Source organism: Lactuca serriola, chromosome 9 (assembly GCF_051521515.1).
Source record: "Lactuca serriola cultivar US96UC23 chromosome 9, Lser_US96UC23_V15, whole genome shotgun sequence".
NCBI classification, from domain to species: domain Eukaryota; kingdom Viridiplantae; phylum Streptophyta; class Magnoliopsida; order Asterales; family Asteraceae; genus Lactuca; species Lactuca serriola.
In genome coordinates, this window is record NC_136416.1 from 96,931,676 (window position 1) to 96,951,928 (window position 20,253).

At 42.2% G+C, this 20,253-nt stretch overlaps 1 pseudogene; it reads right to left on the bottom strand.

The window, feature by feature from the left end:
* Nucleotides 1–20,253, bottom strand: part of LOC145075965 (mitogen-activated protein kinase 7 pseudogene) — a 77,144-nt pseudogene that overhangs the window by 56,662 nt on the left and 229 nt on the right.

Genomic DNA, 20,253 nt, shown 5'->3' on the forward strand with positions numbered 1-20,253 from the left:
ACCAGAAATAGTTATGGACTTAGACACCTTATCCAATAGTCTCCCACTTGGATAAGTCTAATAACTATAATTGCAGTACTAGAGGAACCGATCGGCAATCGTAGCTCTTTCAAGGTCTCTCGGAACTGAAAAGAGGATGATACGTCATTTACGATAAGTGATCATGTAATCCATTGTTCGAGATATCAGCCGGACAAATACATGGAACAAAGTCTTACTTATTGTCTAGCAGTTTGTTTCCCGATTTCCGATTTGTTTGACAAAGAACTTAATTGAACACATCAACTTAGTTCTGACCGGGCCCGGTACATAGGTCAAAACAAAATCATCGAGGGGCCCAGATATCAGCTTCTATGTAGCACCTGGTTCCTTGTACGTAAAATCTATCTAAGTATTTTCATTTTTAGCTTTGGACTCGGCGAGTTGTAGGCCCGACTCGCCGAGTGGAGACGGGTTTGGGAGCGTGTTTAAGTTGGCGACTCGGTGAGTCCCAGCTATCTGATGAAACCCTAAATTTCAAGGGTTTACACCCTATTTAAACCCTCTTATCCGCCCCCAAGCTCACCCCCTTCACCCTCAGAGCTCTCTACTTCGTTCAAGCCTTGTTCCTTGTGAGATTGAAGCATTTTGGTGTGTTTTATTGAAGATTTGGAGGGGGGAAAGAGAGTAGATCAATAAGATAAGAAGGAGGCCAGGCATCCTTGTGTTATCTTAGTGACTTCCTTGAGGTATAACTCAGTTTCCCTCTGTATTCATGTTTATTGTCCCTTGTAGCTCCTTGAAAGTCCTTCTTGAGCCTTTCCCCAAGCTTGTTTGTGTATTAGGGTGGTAATAAGTTGTTTAGCCTCTAGATCTAGGCATGATTGAGCTCCAGGAGCTTGGATCTACTGCCTTTATGGAGCCATATTGCATGAAAGCCCTAGATCTACTCTTTTGGTGCATTTTGAGCCCTAAAACCCTCATTGGTGCTTATTTACACGTAAAGTTGAAAACTTTATGTGTTAATCAGGCCCTAGAAACCCAGATCTACGAATGGAATGAGCTGGATTCAAGCAAAATCGAGTATATAGTATTTGCATGTGGCAGACTCGGTGAGTCGAGTCGCGAGTCCCCGAGTTGTCCCCCTTTTCGTGTTATGGGTTGGAGTAGTAAGTCATGGGGTGTGACTCAGTGGGTCGGAAGCCAGACTCACTCATGAAATAACTCGGCGAGTCAATACCATGACTCGGCGAGTTCAAGGCAATCTTCTTGCCTCAAGAACAGACTCGGCGAGTTGTTCATACAACTCGGCGAGTCTCAGCATAGAGTGTTCTTCGGATGAAGATGAACTCGGCGAGTTGTTCATACAACTCGCCGAGTAGGATGAAGGACTATTGGCCTTTAGCTTAGAAGGAGAACTCGTCGAGTCAATGCTTAACTCGACGAGTAGAGACGAGTTTATGGTCGGACTAAGGGATACGGACTCGGCGAGTTAGCAAGTCAACTCGGCGAGTCAGGCCAGCTGGCAGTTGACTTTGACTTTGACTCTTGGTTGGTTAGGGGTAAATGGTCATTTTACCCTGAGGTCAGTTAGCAGTATTTGACTCAGGGTTTTGTGGGAAATATAGTCGGAGGATTTCCGGAGCGGCAGCAGCAGAAGACAGTCAGTTCCCATGCAGATCAGCAGCTACTGTGAGGTGAGCCACCTTCCTGTAGCGGTGGGTCTACAGCCACAATGTCGGCCCACCAGTAGGGTTGTATGATAGATTTTTGTCTCTGTGATATTCATCTAGGGTTGCTACTACCTGTGATATGTTATTGTGCTAGTATGATATGATGCTATGAGCTAGTGACAGTAGGGGGAGATAGTCCCCAGTATACCAGTCGATAGGGCCGAAGGGGTGGTCATGCCCAGCCATGCTAGATAGATTATGAGATATATGTGTTATGTGGTAGTGGTAGGGGGTGAAATAGTCCCCAGTATCCGGTTGAGAGGACCGAAGGGGAGACCAGCATCCAGATATGCTAGTCAGTATCCGGTCGAGAGGACCGAAGGGGAGGCAAGCTCCCAGATATACTGGTCAGTATCCGGTCAAGAGGACCGAAGGGGAGGCCAGCTCCCAGATATACTAGACAGTATCTGGTCGAGAGGACCGAAGGGGTAGGTCGGGCACCCAGATATACCTAACAATATATGTATGTTATGTGATTGTATGGTATGTGGTATATTGGGGGAACTCACTAAGCTTCATGCTTACAATTTTCAGTTTTGGTTTCAGGTACCTCTTCTTTGAAGGGGAAAGAGTTGGCGCGGTAGTGGCCCATCACACACATGCCCTGTATTCCGCATTATGAGATCTTCCTGGGGATTTGTACTCCGACATTATTATGTTTTATGAAAATGTTTTTCCAGACATGCGATATCTTTATGGAATGTTATGATCGGTGAACGTTTTATTTCAAATGTTTTGCTAAGTATATGTTTTTAAAAAACGAAATTTTTGGCTCGTATTTTTGGGATGTTACAAGTTGGTATCAGAGCCCTGGTTTGAGGGATTCAGACACACCTTCGGGGGAGTTTGAACTCAAATCTAGGAATTAAAAGATTTTGAAAAAAAATGTTTTCTAAAAGGCTAAGTAAAGGGTTTTAAGAAAGAACAAAGTGTGTGATGTGCACGACCGGCCAAGCTCAAGTAAGTATTCCCCAAAGTACCCATACAAGCTTATGTTATGTTTACCAGTTTTAGTAGAACAGCATGCTAGAATAGGACTAAGGATCTAGGAGTGATGCCTTATGTGCCTGCTTTATGTGCTTCAGTGTATGAAAAGTTGCATGCTAGAATTGAGTAGACAGTAGTAGGATAGCCTGTTTAGGTTATGCCTGATAGTACGAGTTTAGCATTGCATGCTAGTTCAGTTTCTCTCTACGAGGATAGAGTTGCTTGAGATTGTTTCCTTTTGTCCAAATGTTGTTTGCTTTGTGCTATGTGGGCTTTGAGTGATGGGAGTTAGCTGTTAGGTGAATACGTTAAAGTCACATGTGATCAGGGTTGAATAATCTTAGAGTGTTGGATTTGACGCTTTTGCGTAGCTCTTGTTTGAGTCCTAACCGTTGTAGGGATGAGTCCCTTACTCAAAGGATTATCCAAGCCTCGTCGCATGTGATTATATCCAGGTAATAGCTAATTGGCATCACAAAGAGACCTTCAGCAGCTGAGGACTAGGTTGGGTGGAGTCAGAGGTTTCCTAGGGTAAGCCTAGGATAAGAGTAGCAGAGTTCAGCAGTAGCGAAAGGGATCTGGTGGAGTCAAGGGAGTCCTTGGAGAAGGTACGGATAGATGTGGAAGGTAGTATGGGCCAGTACTACTGAAAGCAGAGGATTCGTACCCGAACCGAGGAAGGCCAAGATAAGACCAGGGAACTTGTAGTAGGTGTGATCCCTCTAGAGGTATCAGTATCGCTAACAGTTGTTATTTCTTTTGTATTTCAGAATGGTGGTACTACGCTCGAGGCCAGCAGTTGGTAGTACAGGAGAGGGCTCGGGTTCGGGATTAGGTTCCGAGCTAGTAGATGAGGGGCTACGCGAGTTCATCGCGTCAGAGATCACCAGAGGCATCCTTGAGTCGACCCCCATTATCTTCGGGTCGATCAAGGAAGGGATATTAGAGATGATGGAGGATCGCCTCAGGGCATTCAGGAGCGACATGGCATCTAGCCAGTCAGGATCTCGCACACTGTCCTTCCAGGACTTCCGGGGCAGTGGTGCGCCGGATTTTCACGGGACGAAGGACCCCATAGCTGCCAGACGATGGATTGCATACATTGAGTCTGCACAGTTGACTAGCTTCTGCCCTGAGGGGTCGAAGGTGAGATATGCAGCAGGATGTTTGAGAGATCGAGCTAGGGATTGGTAGGAGTCCGTTGGTGACTCGTTGGGAGCCTCGGCTGTCGAGGCTATGACCTAGTCGGACTTCGTGACCAGGTTCAGGGCAGAGTTTACGCCGGCTGTCGAGCTTTAGCAGCTGGCCAGGGAGTTCCTAGATATGAGACAGACGATGGAGACTGTGGCGGAGATCACCGCCAAGCTCTGGGAGAGGGCGTTGCTGGTGCCCCAATACATGGGTGATGAGGATATGAGGAGGACCCGCTATCATGACATGCTACGAGCTGATATTCGGGAGCATGTCAGTTTTTCAGCTTACCCTACCCTGGACTCTATGATTGCCAGGGCAAGGGAGAGGGAGATAGATCTGGAGCACATTCGGAAGAGGAAGGCGGAGGAGGGGCATGTTATGGGGGCTTCGGGGAAGAAGCCCAAGGGATCATATGTAGGGCCGAAAGGCCAACAAGGGCGGGGCCGCTGCAGGAAATGCGGCAAGACGCACGAGGGAGCGTGCAAGATGGGATCGTCAGGCTGCTACAAGTGCGTCAAGTTAGGGCACTTAAGCAGGGATTGTACCACCCCTGCACCTGTGATTCAGACATCGGAGTTGCTATGTTTTCACTGCAACCAGAGGGGCCACAAGAAGGCCAATTGCCCCCAGTTGACAGCATCAGCACCGGTTAAGGCGCCGGCTCCAGCTACCCTGCGGATTACAGATGGCCGGCAGGGCAAGGCAGAAGCTCCAGTGGTGAGGAGCCGGGCATTTCAGCTGACGACAGAGGAGGCACGCGCCGCACCCGATGTGGTGACGGGTATGATTCTTTCCTTCTACTTTATTTTTGTGATGTTATGATATTGATATGTGCTCTGTGTATATGCATTAGGATCGTTCCATGTGAACGGTATTCCTGTTCAGGTGTTGTTTGACTCGGGTGCCACCCGATCATTTGTTTCCCTTGCGCTTAGCAAGAGGTTTACTGAGTCTTCGGGTATGTTGAATTGCCCTTTAGAGGTAGAGATTGCCGATGATAGATCGGTGCGAGCGTCAGCAGTATTCAGAGATTGTGTCCTAAGGTTATTTGAGGAGCGCTATTTGGTGAATTTGGTTCCTATCCCTTTGCGGGGGAACAAGGTGATTATAGGCATGGATTGGTTGACCCCTAATGGGGCGGTGATAGATTGCGCACAACAGTTAGTGCGGATCAGGACCCCAAGTGGGGGAGAGTTGGTGATCCACGGCGAGAGGCCGTAGCATGGACCTACAGTATGTTTAGCAGCGAGAGCTAGGCGCTACCTTCAGCAGGGTTGTGCGGGATATGTCGCGTATGTCATGAATACCTGGGAGACGAGTAAGGCGACGGTGAGAGAGGTTCCAGTGGTGCGAGACTACACTAACGTGTTCCCGAAGGAGCTTCCTGGAATACCTCTGGAGCGTCAGGTAGAGTTTAGGATTGACCTAGTTCCTGGTGTGGCTCCGATAGCCAAGGCACCCTATCGGTTGGCTCCTCCCGAGATACAGGAGTTGTCTACGCAACTGCAGGAGCTGCTAGACAAGGGATTTATTCGACCGAGCAGTTCACCCTGGGGAGCCCCGATCCTGTTTATGAAGAAGAAGGACGGGTCGCATCGGATGTGTATAGATTACCGAGAGCTGAATAAGGTGACGGTGAAGAACCGTTACCCACTCCCGAGGATTGATGACCTCCTTGATCAGTTGCAGGGAGCATCCTGGTTCTCCAAGATCGATTTGCGTTCAGGATATCATCAGATGAGGGTCAGAGAGGAGGATGTGTAGAAGACCGCGTTTCGGACACGTTATGGCCATTATGAGTTCGTGGTGATGCCGTTTGGGCTCACCAATGCTCTTGCCGCGTTCATGGACCTCATGAACCGCGTGTGTAGACCGATGTTGGATCGGTCTGTGATAGTTTTCATTGATGACATCTTGGTTTATTCCAAGACACAGGAGGAGCACGAGGAGCATCTGAGAGAGGTTTTGGAGACCTTAAGGAGGGAGAGCTTGTACACCAAGTTCTCCAAATGTGAGTTTTGGTTGCGCGAGGTGCAGTTTCTTGGGCACCTCGTCAACCAGAACGGGATTTCAGTAGACTCGGCCAAGGTGGAGGCCGTGATGAGATGGGAGGTTCCGAAGTCTCCATACGAGATTCGGAGTTTCCTAGGATTAGCAGGCTACTATCAGAGATTCATTCAGGATTTCTCCAAGATAGTCGTACCCCTGACACGGTTGACTAGGAAGGTCGTGGTCTTTCGATGAGGGCCTGAGCAGCAGGCAGCGTTCGAGATTCTGAGACAGAGATTGTGCGAGGCGCCAATCTTAGCCCCGCCCGAGGGCGTAGAGGATTTTGTGGTATATTGTGATGCGTCCATCTCGGGTTTAGGCGCGGTATTGATGCAGAAGGGTCATCTCATTTCTTATGCCTCGAGGCAGCTGAAGCCTCACGAGGCCAACTCTTCTAAGAAATTGCTCCTCCACTTAGGGTAAAGACCCAGCCTGGCTGAGAGCAGAAATTATCCCTATCAGTCTGAAAGCTAGCATCACTATACCCTACAACTCTCAAGTCATCACTCCCACCGAGGGTAAGGACCCAGTCCTTAGTCCTCCGTAGGTACTTGAGGATATTCTTTACCATAGTCCAGTGTGCCTTGCCAAGGTTCCCCTGATACCTGCTAACCATGCTCAAGGAAAAGGCTACATCAGGTCGAGTACACGTCATAGCATACATGATCGATCCTACAGCCGAAGCATAAGGTATTCGACTGATTTCTGCTATCTCAGCCTCAGTACTAGGGCTTTGTGTCTTACTCAATCTGGCGTTACTCTGGATGGGTAACTCTCCTTTCTTGGATTCTTGCATGCTGAATCTCTTCAGCACTTTATGCAAGTAGGTACTCTGACTAAGTCCAATTAGTCTTTTACTCCGGTCTCTCAAGATCCTTATCCCTAGAATATAGGCAGCTTCTCCTAGGTCCTTCATAGAGAAACACTACCCAAGCCAGGACTTAACTTCCTGCAGAGTTGGGATGTCATTTCCTATGAGTAGTATGTCATCCACATACAATACCAAAAAGCTAACTATACTCCCACTAGCCTTGACATATAAACAAGATTCATCTTCACTCCTAGAAAAGCCAAATTCCTTGACTTTCTCATCAAAGCAAAGATTCCATCTGCGAGGTGCTTGCTTTAACCCATAAATGGATTTCTCAAGCTTACACACTCTATTAGGGTACTCTGTATTGATAAAACCCTCTGGCTGACTCATGTAAACATCCTCAGCCAACTTTCCATTAAGGAAAGCAGTTTTGACATCCATTTGCCATATATCATAGTCATGAAATGCAGCTATGGCTAACAGAACCCTAATAGACTTAATCTTGGCCACTGGAGAAAAGGTCTCATCATAATCAACTTCCGGAGTTTGTGAGAAACCCTTTGCAACCAGTCGTTCCTTATAAGTGTGTACCTTACCATCCATGTCGGTCTTCTTCTTGAAGATCCATTTGCACTCTACAGTCTTACGACCTGGTACATTCTCAACCAACTTCCAAATTTGATTGTCATACATGGATTGTATCTCGCTGTCCATTGCCTCTTTCCACTTGGCTGACTCAGGGCCTGCCATGGCTTCCTCGTAACTATTAGGTTCATCCAGACCTATCAGTGTCTCATCACTGATAAGTGTATCACCTTCCGCAGTAATATGGAATCCATAATAATGCTCAGGTGCATTCCTAACCCTTGTGGAACGCCTCATAGGTACAGACTTGTCAATTGGCTCAACAGGAGTTCCCTCCTCAAGTTGAGTGCTAGGGTTTGAAGTTCCTTCACCACTTGACTCTTGAATTTCTTCAAGGTCAACTTGCCTCCCACTGTTTCCTTAGATTATGAACTCTCTCTCTAAAGAAAGTCCTCCTAGCTACAAAGACCACATTTTCACTAGGTCTGTTGAAGAGGTAACCAAAGGATTGTTGTGGCTAACCGATGAAAATACACCTCTCGCTTCGAGGTCGAGCTTATCATGAGTCTCGCGTCTTCTGAAAGCCTCGCAACCCCAAATCTTGATGTGGTCTAGTTTGGGTACTTTACCAGTCTACATCTCATGAGGAATTTTGGCAACTTTCTTTGTAGGGACTAGATTAAGGATATGGGCGGCAGTCTCTAAGGCATACCCCCAAAATGAGATTGGTAGCGAAGCTCGACTCATCATGGAACGAACCATATCCAACAAGGTTCGATTATGCCTCTCATCCACACCATTCAACTGCGGTGTCCTGGGAGGTGTCAATTGTGAGACAATCCCACATTCCCTAAGATAGTCGAGGAACTCTAAACTAAGATACTCACCACCTCGATCGGATCGAAACATCTTAATGTTCCCGCCCAATTGATTCTCGACTTCCTGTTTAAATTCTTTTAACCTTTTGAAAGTCTCTGACTTATGCTTGATTAAGTAGACATATCCATATCTACTGTAATCATCAGTAAAAGTCAAATAATAACGATTAACATCCCTTGTAGAATGTTAGAAGGGCCCACACACATCCGTGTGTACAAGATCCAACAAACCTTCACCCCTCTCACAAGAACCTGTGAAGGGTGACTTTATCATTTTTCCAAGTAAGCATAATTCGCAACTATCATCTGACTTTAGGTCAAATGACTCCAAGACTCCATCCTTTTGGAGTTGGCCTATGCGTTTCTTGCTTATATGTCCAAGAGGACAATGCTATAATGACGCTTTATCCAAGTTATTATCATTAACATAATCAATACACAATACATTAATTTCCTAAGTTATCAACCACAGATACAGTTTCATACACGCCATCACAAGGTAATGCTTTAAAATAAAGAACATTATTAAAGAAAGCATTAATCGAACCAACTTCATTATCAAATGAAAAGGTGAAACCTTGTTTATACAATGCATGAAAGGAAATAATGTTTCTTGCCATTTCTAGCGAATAACAACACTTATTCAAATCTAAACTAAACCCACTACTTAGCGATAAAGTATAAACTCCAATCTTGGTGACATGTAAAGCTTTCCTATTCCCCATAATTAAGTTTATTCTTCCATGCTCCACATTCTCACTTCTTAGTCCCTGAAAATCAAAACAGATATGAATACCACAACCGATATCAAGGACCCAAGAGTTAGAATGGGGTGAGTTATTAGAGAAGATAGTGTAAATACCTACATGGTTGGGTTACTTTCCCATCCTTCACATCTTGCTGGTATTTTGGGCAGTTCTGCTTCCAATGTGACTTTTCATGGCAATAGAAGCATTCAGCCTCTTTTGGGTCAGAAGAAGGAGTAACGAAACCTTTCTTGGTTCCACTTGAAGAAGAGCCATCAAGGGTCCTAGCCTTGGTACCCTTCAGAGAGCTCTTCCTCTTCTTCCCTCGACTTTTCCCGATTGCCAAAACCGGGGCGGAGTTTGGAGTAGGAGTGTTAACAACCGACTTCCCCTTAAGACCTGTTTCTGCGGTCTTGAGAAGTCCCTGAAGTTTGCTGAGTGTGACCTCTTCCTTATTCATGTGATATGTCATGCAGAATTGATTAGAGCACAATGGTAAGGAGTGCAAAATGATATGTATTGCAATCTCCTCAGGGAAGTTCACATTAAGCTTCAGCAACCGATCCACATACCTTTGCATTTTCTACCTGTGGCTCGTGACGGATTCCCCGTCCTTCATCATGGTTGTTATCATGGAGCAAATGATTTCATACCTCTTTTATCGTGCACTTTGATGGTATCTTTCCATCAGATCTTGGTGCATTTCAAAAGGGTAGAAGTCCTCATAGGACTTTTGGAGTTCCGTTGTCATGGTGGCCAACATGATGCATGCCACTTTTGTAGCATCCCTTTCATGTGCCCGGAAGTCAGCGGTCTCCTGGGGAGTTGCAGTGGTCTCATCAATCTTCTTAAGCTCCTTGTCAAGGACATATTCTTTGTCCTCGTAGCGGGTAATCATCCTGATGTTTCTGATCCATTCATTGAAGTTGGATCCATCAAAAGTGACCTTCCCACACAAGTTCATAAGGGTAAAGGAGTCATTAGGATTAGAGCCAGAAGCAGCATTGTTTGAACACATCTGAAAGAAGAGGACAAGATTAGTTTAGATATTAAGAGAGTCCTTAATAAAATACCCAAATGTAATATTAAGGCTAGGACCCAATCACAATATATTATAAATTAGAAGAGGTATGCCGTAATCCAAGCTATAACATATTTGAAAGGTAGGTGAATAACGATTCACCAATTTCCACCATGAAAAACGAAATATTAAATTTTAGGTTTTTGATTCATTCTTAAAAATTCCTAGATTCTTTTGAGATTCAATGAACTTTTCAAAGGCATGTTTCAATCTCGAGTGTGCCTTCCAAGTTTTGTGACTGGGATACCGAGGATCACAAAACGAGGTGTGAAGTAACCATGCAAATCACTTGGTACCCTTAAATTTTATCACTCAATCGATGTGCCGGTAAACCACACACGCTCCACCGATGCTATGGTAAACCTTAATTCACCCTTTACCTACCTTGTTAAGTCCAAGTTAGTGTGTCGGTTAACCACACACGCTCCACCAACGACTTAAACAAAGTGTAAAGTGTAATTTCATGGATTAGCACCTTATTCACATTTTTCCTAAAGTAACTAAGATTGAGAATTTAGTAAAAGCATTTAGTTACTCTATAATATTCATCATACTTTTAATGAGAATTTATAAGTCCTTGTCTTACCCGTTCGGCTAACGACCCTCCACCGATCAAGGAAGCGGTGGGTGAGAGTGGACACCCATTAAGTTTCCATTTTATAGGCAACAACCTTATATCCCCCTTATAGACCAGCTTCGTGAATGAGGCATACTAGCGGTAAGACGACTTGCTCTTATACATACATACATACATACATATATATATATATATATATATATATATATATATATTAACTTATAATATTATAAAGTATAAGGGTTGAATTTTAACTTTCAAAATTCTAAGGGTTGGAACTAAAGTTTTAATCAAGACTTTAGTTGTTCCAAAACTTGAGGGCAAGTTTTGTAAACTTTCAAAACTTTTCATTTCTTATAACTTATGAGTTAATTGACTAATAAAATGAAGACTCTTCATTTTTATAACTCATGTGTTCTTTTAATGGTTTTAATGAAAGTGTGATTTTTGATTTTCCATAACTTGAGGAAAAGTTATGGACTCCATTAAAACACATTATGATCATGAATTAAACTACCATGAAGGTTACAAGCAATTCCTATGATCATCTAATCTTCATAAGTTCAAGAACATGAATATGAACACTTTTGAGAATCAAAAATTACACTTAAAACTTCGTAATTTTGATAATTGCCATTGCAAATGGATTTGCATAAACATTACACCATCTAAATTAAGTATTCAAGTACCAAAACAGTTTAGGGTAATGTTTCTAGTCCATTTACAGCAACAAAAGTCGAAAATCTGCATTCTGAGGCTCCTACTTGTCGAGTGCACAAACCTACTCGACGAGTAGGATAAATTTACACATGAACTCGGCGAGTCCCCCCATGGACTCGGCGAGTTCAACAGGCAGATTGCACAAAATTGACTTTTTTCAACAATTTTGCACAAATAACAAACAAACAAGCCTAGGCTCTGATACCACTGATGGGTTTTGAGCATTCTAACACTTCCTAAGTGTACATGCAACCCTAATAACCTTGGATCTATGTTTGTCTAATTATCATCCAAAGTTGAATTGCAAGGTTATATTCCTATCTAGCATACATGGGGAACAATTTTTAACTTGAATGAAAGATAGAACAACTTACCTTGTTGTTGCTTATGATCCTTGAAACCTTGTGAGCCTAGCACCCCAAGTGTGATGCCTCAAATGCTTCACACAACACCAAATGCTTTTGGAATGACTTTAGAGAGAATACACACTTCAAAAATCAGCCTAGCCCTCTTGTTTCTTATGTGTAGCCGATTTTGGTGGAGAATGGGTTTCTTATATAGTGTGGACACATCTAGGGTTACACCATGTAAACCCTAATGTGTCATGACTCTTCATTTCCATGACCCATGGGTTTGTAGCTCCCATGGAGCATCCATGGAGCATCCTATGGGTGAAACCCAACTTGATAATCCATGGAGCCTCTTAGCCCACTATACAAGTTATGGATGATTTACATAATCAACCCATATATTTAATTATTTATCTTTTGATCACTTAATTAATTCTAAATTAATTCTTGACCAAACTAATTAAATAATATTATTAATATATTAGAACTTATAATATATTAATAAACAACAAGTGTTATTTCTCTCATTTAGTCTATCCAATTGCATGGTGCCATGTAACCCAAATGGACCATGTCGGGTCGGGTCAAGTACATACCAGAAATATTTATGGACTTAGATACCTTATCCAACATGCTCAACCCCTACAATGTGCATACTGGGATTACGCCCAGTGTACGTCCCAGTTTCATTCTTTCTACTCATTTTGTCTTAATTAGTTAAGACCTTGGCTCATATCACAGATCTGGTCTCCCTAATAGCTCTTACTCCATTAAGCCAGTGTCTTTAAGCCTTTGCATGGCTGATATGGTCACAAACACACAAAACATCCACTCCCTTATCTCAAAAAGCTCATATCTCATGCATGGCTTGATTCCAACTTCCAAGACTAGATTTTTATGATACTTCACCACTAAATACACTCAAATGGATTGATCATAGTCTTTGGAGCACAATATCTCATAAAGTCTCCAATGTTTGGGACAAAACCCTAAAATACTCTACCATGATGAAAGAGTGATAAAGCTTGAAGCTTTATACCTCTATATGAAGCCCCCAACACAACTATGCTCAGATCCAAGGGCTTGGACTCTCACTCCTTCTTCTCCAAAGCTTCTTCTTCACTCCATGAACACACAAAATCACTCAAAGGCTCTCAAATGCACTCACAAGCTCTATGGATGAAGGTTTAGGGTTTAAGAGGTTTTGTTGTCTGAGAATGGTGGCCAGGAATGAGGCCATCATATCTTTTATATAGGGACACACCCTAAATTAGTGATTTCACTCTAGGCCTAGTACGTCCAGCGTACCCTCTGGTACACCTAGCGTACTAGGTGGCTTCTGCATCAAAAGCATGCACATAAGTACGTTGAGTTTACACTCACGTACGCCCCACATACTCATTCACCACCTTTTCTCAAGAGGGCTAAAATGGATAAGTACTCAAAAGACCAAGGGTTACAAGGTATACCTAGACTTGGGATGTTACAATTTGCCTTAAAAGAGAGTATTCAAGTATCATCTTCATCTTTATGTACTTAACACCTTATGAGACAAAAACTAGAGAGAATATAGAGATGAGAAGCCAAAATTTTCATGGCTTTTGCTTGTAAAAGAAGGGAGAAAAGTAGTTCTTTTAAGTCCTTACTTCAAGCCTTTATCACATGGGTCTTAGCACTTTAATACCCATGCTTTATCAAATAAACTAGTCATGCTTTCTAAGAGCACGTGTATTGAATAAAATCAAAAGCAAGTCTTCTTTCTTCTTTATGGTCTCCTTGATATATTTATAAAAAGAAGAAGCTTGTTTTTATATAAAAACTCTTATAATTTTTATAAATTATAAAACATATAAATTATAAAACAAATAACCATTTTTGTCCAAAAAGATGTACATTACATAACAAATCATATCTTATGATATAGTATGACATATTTTGATACTTAGCATTGAAAATTAACATTTTCATGAAATAAATAATTTACTATTAATTACAAGATATATAGTTTTATTTATCAAGAATCAAATTCTTATAAATAATAAATTTACATCAAGTTGTTGTTAGTGTGAGCTTTTGGGATCATATATTATCTAACAATATCATTCTATGATGGCTATTGGGCATATAGGTCTTTCAAGGTGCTCTCTTGAATAGGCACAAAATGGCACTCTTGGTTAGCCTGTCGACAATCACCCATATAGTATCTACACCGTGAGGAGTCTTTGGTAGATAGGTGATTAAATCCATTGTAATCAGCTCCCACTTCCGCATCGGGATATTAAGAGGCTGTAATTTTCCTTTTATGAATTGAAAACTTGGATTTGTGCACCTCATCCATCAGTATCTGTCAAGCCCCACCTAAATACGGAACCCAAAATCTGTCATGCAAGGTCAACAACCCACGACTGTATATGTCAAAAGTCAAAATTTACCCCCACAATCCTCTCGCTCTTATTGTTATCCTCCTTGACTACCTCAGTCTAGGCCTTCTTGATCATCTCTAATATGGGAGTAATCACAGTCATCCTCAAACACAATTTTTTAATCAGCGCATGAGTTGTCTTCTAACTTAATGCATCAACAACCATGTTGTCCTTGCCTAGATGACAAAGGAATTTGCAGTCGTAGTCTTTCACCACATCCAACCATTTACACTGCCTCATGTTCTAATTCGATTGATCCATCAAGTACCTCAAGTTTTTGTGATTCAAGTAAATTATACATCGAACTCAATACAAATAGTGTCTGAAAATCTTAAGAGCAAATATTACTGCTCATAACTCCAAATCATGTGTTAGATAGTTAGCCTTGTGAGGCTTCAACTGTCATGAGGCATAATCGACTACTTGTCCTCGTTGCCTAAGAACGACTCCAAGTCCCATGATTGATTCATCACTATAAATTACCATATCATTAACACCTTAGGGAAGAGTCAATATAGGAGCCTCACATTACGTCCTCTTTAGAGTCTCGAATATTGTTTGCTACTCAGCATCCCAACGAAAAAGAACATCCTTCTTTTTCAAACAGGTCAATGGTACTGCAATCACGAAGAAGTCATGAATAAATCTCATATAATATCCTGCAATTCCTAGAAAAGTTCGAATCTCAGAGGGAGTGTTCGGGACCTACCACTGCATCACCGAATTGATCTTCGCTGGGTGGACCAGTATACCATTCTGGTTAACAAGGTGCCCTGAGAATTAGATCTCTCGTAACCAAAACTTGCACATAGAGAACTTGGCAAAAAAACTTCTCCCTCCTAAGGACCTCTAACACCTCCCTCAGATGCTCCTCATTTTTTCCTTTGTCTTAGAAAAGGGAACAAAATATCTGTCACACCCCCAAACCGAAACGGCGGAAACGTTCGGGGGTGGCTGACGTCATGCGTAGTATCACAACAATTGTATCATAACAAGCATAGTAAACACAACCAGACGTTGAATACATATATGAAAAGTTTTACATTATTTAATACATAGTTTTGTTCATATCAAAAGTAAAATATTAAAGACGCGACTCTAATGCTCTGACTTCTCCGAACTCCTGGAAATACCTGTCTACCAATTCCCTGAGAATACAAGCAGTTTTGTAGAATATCAGCATAAAGCTGGTGAGTTCATAAGCATTTAGTTTTAGTGAGAAAATGTTCTTTGAATCCATTTGAAAAATGTTCTTCAAGAAAATCTTGTATTTTCTTATAAAAAATGGTCTTGAAAGAGTGTCTATTAGTAGAAATTAAACCATCAGTTTTAGAAAAACATGTTATCCGTCCTAGAGGTAAAGATGCCAGTTTAGAAGTCCTTGATTTCTAACAGCATATATAAAAGTAGTTTTATTACTTAAAATAAAACAAATGAAGAAGAGAGTCCGTAAACAAAGTTAGTTTATACTTATTTTGTGAGTCGTATAACCATACTTGATATGACCGAGAAACCTTTATAACGTTCTTCAGGCGTTAAGATAAATGACATTTGTTCACCCCAAGCGTGCCCGCCTAACTGTAGCTAGCAATTCAGGTGTGGGATTGTCAACCCCGAATCGATCTATTCACAAATCTCACGCTCTCCCTCCAGGAGACTCTGGTTATACTAAAAGGATTTATCACTATACACCTAAGGGTACAGTATTGAAGTAGCGCCTCACAATTCTGTATAATCTAGTTTACTAGCAAGAAATCAGTATAAGACAGTAATTATCCTTGAATAAATGTACTTTATACTTCTGAGAAATCATATAAAATAAACTAAATCTGCAATAGTTTATATATATTCATTTATGAAATCTGATTAGGTAGAGACTGCCTAGAGGGTTATTCCAAACTATACCCATTATATTTTATTAGAGTTGATATGGAAAATGCTTTGTAAAAACCTTTCTGAAAGCTATGAAGTTTGATTTCCAAAATAGAAGTTTCCTTTATGCTCAACATATTACAAAAAGAGATAAAATATATGAATACGTTATTAAATGAGGAAATCGTTGGACTGCATTAATAAGTTTAAAACTTCATAAAATACTTTGAGTTTGGCTTGCATTCTCTCCCTGAACACATTAAAAACACGAAAAATGTAGGGGTATGAACTCACCTCGGGTGATTTGAACGAAGGATTGGCATGAAAAATTGGGTGTTCAAGTGAAGCCTTGAACACGATTTGATCCTAATTAACATGCAGTGATACATAAAGGAGTCAAATAAAGGTATTTCACCACTAAATGTGATGGAGAACCACTCTAGGAACTTAGGACTACTTTCACTAAGCGTTAGGACCTTAAAGGATTGCGTTAGGTGAGTGTATGGCCCCCTTTAAGGTGTGTCCAGCCATGGTGTGCGGCCAGGCTGTGTGTGTGATTGCACACAGGAGTGTGCGGCTAGAATGTGCGGCCAGGGTGTGTGTGCGGCTACACACGGGAGTGTGCGGCCGTACACTCTTCGTTTATGCTCCAAACGTCGACTTTCAAGTATTTCAAGGCTCAAACCAAGTCCAACTAAGAAATAAAGGGCCAAAACTCTCACTTTGGAGGGTTTTTGAGGTGTGTACGGCCACCTTATGAAGGTGTGCGGCCGTACACCTTCAAGTGATGAAGAACACGAAGAACATGAAGAGTTTCAGGCTTAGATTTAGGTGTTTTACCTGTATAACAAGCTAAATGATGGAATTCTTCACGTTTCTGAGGCCCTTAGAGTGTTCTTGGATGAAGTTTTTAGAGAGAGAAAGTAGAGTGCAGCCAAATGAAAGGAATGAGTGAGGGGGTCACCCTATATAAATAGGGATGAGTGTGCGGCTGGAGGATGGGTGTGCGGCCACACACTCATGTGTGCAACCATACACTCGGGTGTGCAGTCACACACTCATGTGTGCATCCATACACTCAGGTGTGCGGCCATACACTCATGTGTGTAGCCATACACCCAGGTGTCTGGCCACACACTCATGTGTACAGCCATACACTCGGGTGTGCGGCCACACACTACTTTTGATGGAATGTTTGGCCTATTGAAACCCTAAATCTTAAACCAACCCATCCCTGATTCAAAATTTGGTTGTACCCAAGGCTTTAAATGCTTAAATGAGCCCTTAATCAGTGCTAGGAGTTAACAGAAATGAGTTTAACTTAGACTAATTGACTAGATGTACCGGGTAGAAGTTTTCGGGTTGTCACATCATCCCCCCGTTAGAGTGAATTTCGTCCCGAAATTTAAGAATAAGAATATAACTCATGGCCTTGGAAAAGATGGAGGTACTTAAGGTTCATGGGAATTGCAAATGTCTCATCGGACAGACACTTATTTAGGTTTGACATGTGAAAGACGGGATGTATGTTGCTAAGTTCTCTAGGTAACTGGAGTTTGTACGCTATGGGACCGATCCTAGCTAAGATATCAGACGGTCCAACGTATCTTGGATTTAGCTTTCTACGCTTTCCGAAGCGTATCAGGCCTTTCCAGGGTGAGACCTTTAAAAGGACACGACCACCAACTTGGAATTTCAAGGGTTTTTGTCTCTCATCGACGTAGTCCTTTCGTACAACCCTTTCTATCGTCTCTCGGATGGTGACTTGCGAGAGTGCTATTGTGGACTTGACACTTGTCTAGCTGTGTGTTTCCCACCACAGCCCAACGCCGATGGGGTTTGTACTTATGGTTGCAGAGGGCTTCAAACGGCGCAGCCTTGCTACTGGAAAGGTCGTTGTTGTTGCAAGAAAGTTCAATTAAGGTTAGATGTGTGTCCTACAATGCATCTTCAATTGTCCGGATGGTTTCCTTACTTTTTCCTTCTCTTTGTGGATGATACTCTTCATATGAATACTTTTGGGTTTTGAAGAGAGATGAATTTTTCAAAGTTCGCATCTAGTTTTTCGTCGCGAGCGACGGGAGTTTCGCGATCGAACGATTTAAGACAAAAGGGTTTGATATAACATAGACTCAGTCGAACTAGAAAGGATGATGTCGTAGAATCACATGTTAAGTTAGTTCGGGAGGATCGTTTTGTTAGAACATTGATATTCCTAGATGAACGTCTCTGGTGTTTTCTGTGTTTCATTTGACCTTGGTGGGTACTACTAATGCGAGGGTCCTGATGTTTTGAAACTATGAACTCTTGATGGAATGGTTCTCACTAGATTTTCCTATGATTGCTTGGTGTATACAAGTCATGAATAAACACAACTAACTCTAATGTAACACTAGGCTACCATAATTTACCCATTAGGGCATCAACTTTTAAAAGTACGTCGTGATTAAATTTGGACAGGAAAGAAATCACGATTATGAATATTTATTGAGGTTTTCGGAACATACCAATACACAGCAGGTTTCTTTGATGCTTCCTCATTCCCTGTGGTTAGACTCCTTTTATTCCTCATTGTTCTTCATTGTTGGGCGGTCTCTTTTGAAATGCCCCCATTTCGCCACATGCACCGCACACTTGAACTATGCTAGCATCGGTAGTGGAAGTGAGGTATTGAGTCGGGGTCTTTGTGAAGCGAGCTTCCTTGCCATCCTTAGCCCTTGGAAAATTTCTTTTGAAATTCCCTTCACTAGCACAGCGGTAACAGGTTGGACTAGCCCCAACATTGGTATTTAGAGTGACGAAATTGACAAGGGTCCTACATCTGCTGGAGGTGTGCCCCTTCCTATTGCATATGGTGCAATGTAGCACTTGACAGACTCCATGATGATGGTAGTTGCATTTGCTGGAGTGTGGGAGGTTTCCGAAGTAGGGTGTGGTTGGTGTTGGAACAATAGGGCTGACTGGGGTATTGACTACCCCAATTCGTTGCCTTTCCGTAGGTCCTTAGGTTGAACAAGTTCCTTTAAACTTTCGTTTCAGGAGGTTAGGTTGGGGATCAAGAGTGTCCTTTCCAGTAGGCACTTGTTGTTGAGGTTGGTTAACACCATGGTTTGGCCTACCATTAACACTTCTACTCGCATTTGTGTTGTTAGCGTTAAGCACAGCTAGGGCGGCTACTACGGCTGCTGTAACAGTAACTTGGAACGTAGTTGAGTCCATCTGGAGGATTGGGGCCTTACCAGTGGGTTGGTTCTGCTTCTTCGGAGACATAATCTGCTATGTGTCAAGAAAAGAGTTTGTGAGCAACAATGGTTGCCTCTGGATGTATCCTAAACTTTTATCTATGCACTAAGATTTCTCGTTTTTTATTCAACCCACATCCCCATGATGTGGTCCTAGCAAGAAATGAAAATGATTTGAACGCAATAAAGTTCACATATAATAACATACGAGCTCCTTGTTGTTCAGCTCATTGCGCTGGTTGGATAACTCTCACATTTTCGTCGACTCTAGACGATATGGAGATTTAGCTATAAGGATAGTTCCGGGGATCGAGTCGATACGGGATTCAACTAGACACTCGGAAGAAATCCCTTAAATGTCTTTGGGGAAGACATCAGGAAAGTTGCAGACTTCAGAGATGCTCTCGAGGCCTTTAACTTTTTGCGTCTCATCGACAACATAATCCAGGAATGCATGGCATCCCTTTTTCGCAGATACTTCTGGACTCTGGCGCAGGAAATGATATGAAGGTTCGAACAAATTCTATCACTATGACCAGTGAGGACTTCGTCAGAGGTAAATATTGAAACGAATCGCCCTTTCGAAGCAAAGGACATCAACACGATTTGGGCTCAACCATCTCATGCCAATTATGACGTCATAGCTTGTTATGGAGACTGATATGAAATCGATGGGGAAAAGGAATGATCGTCTTAAGGTAAGAGTACTTCCTATGACACATGTTTCTAAGACAAAACGGTAGTGTGACTTTGATAAAGTTGCTTAATTTGCATGTTATCGATCTAAGGTATACTTTTGACAAAGATCTTCTTTAACTGAAATATCGTTGTTGCCATCATAACTGAAACGGAGATTACCCATATTTCGGAACCCTTGACCTAAAAATAGGTCTAAGTTATTCTAACAAGGAAAGAATCTTGGCAACATGAAGGACATGGATGTTTACAGAAAAGAGCTACTTGGAACATTGATATAAAGGTTATTCCTTAGATCAAAAGGAAGGATGAGTAGAGTATTCTCCT